Raw genomic sequence first — 1,241 nt, forward strand, 5'->3', positions numbered from 1 at the left:
AGAGACCTTGGACCTGTGGGAGAGACAGGCACTCTTGCTGTGGGCCAGCCCTCAAGATGAAAGATCAAACAAATGCATAGCTACGTAAAGATAAACATCAAGGATTGATATTCTAAATAGTTCTCTATCACCTTGAAAAAGCCAGAAAGAGTCACTAATCTGCCCCTCCAGGAGAAGCCCCTGTTCTATATTCCCGCCCATTTGCCACTTGATTCATTTCCCTATTTGATCCTGGATTTAATCAATTTTACCAGAGCAATTATGCATATGGTCATATTGGTTAACCACAGTTTCTTCCCACCTCATACCCACCTTGTGAGTTCCCATGTTTCCCACCTTAGACCTGGTTCACCTCAGGGGTTTGTTCTACAAATATCCCTAGCAAAGACAGGTTCCTGATCAACCCACTCTGGTCCCTTTCTGCCCTCTCTCGGACAGAAGTTTTCTTTCCCTCAATAAATACATTCTGCTGTTAATGTCTATTGTTCCTAAAGTTCATTCTTCAGTTTTACAGAACACGAGCTCGTCCCAGGTATCTTTCAGGTTGGGAATTTCACTCCCTATATCAGTGTGATCAGAATATGTGGTCAAAGCACTCATTGAACAATTTCATTATGATAAACACGTTTGCCATCACCAATCTTTCAAAATCTACTCCCTCATTTCAAACACACTTGTCCCATGATTCTTGCCACTTTTTGATGCAGTCCTGGAAGTCCTCTTTCCTATCTTTATGAAGCATGATCAAAAATATGGTGAATACTGCTGCCAAGTGCCATCCAACCGAAAAAGCAGGCTCCTAAAAACAATACGCTGTGTCCTTGACCATTTTATTCACTGTTTTTGGCACCCTGCAACATCTGGCTCTTCCCTAATTCAAAATGACCATGCACTGGAAATATTTTGAGTCTTAACTGAGGACACTGGGGCAGGCACAGCAGGACAACTAGTCTCTTATTAAAGAAGACTTCAGAGCTGTGGGGGGACCACCAGGGCGGCTCTCCTTGAAAGAGGAGCATCCACTTCCATTTTGGCTATTCCTAGTGCTATTTCCATGTATTGATGTGTACAGAGCTGACTAGGATATTTCCTTACCCCTCAATTGGCTTTAAGCAATGCAAATGTGTCTCCCAAGACACTGATGTGTAGTTTTCAAAGCAATGCCACAGGTCAGTGATGCCCTGCTTATAGCTACAAACTAGTATGGGTGAGTTAAACCTAGTGATGCCTTGCTGCTGGCT

This window comes from Octodon degus, unplaced genomic scaffold, assembly GCF_000260255.1.
Source record: "Octodon degus isolate 3935 unplaced genomic scaffold, OctDeg1.0 scaffold00031, whole genome shotgun sequence".
Classification (NCBI taxonomy): Eukaryota; Metazoa; Chordata; class Mammalia; order Rodentia; family Octodontidae; genus Octodon; species Octodon degus.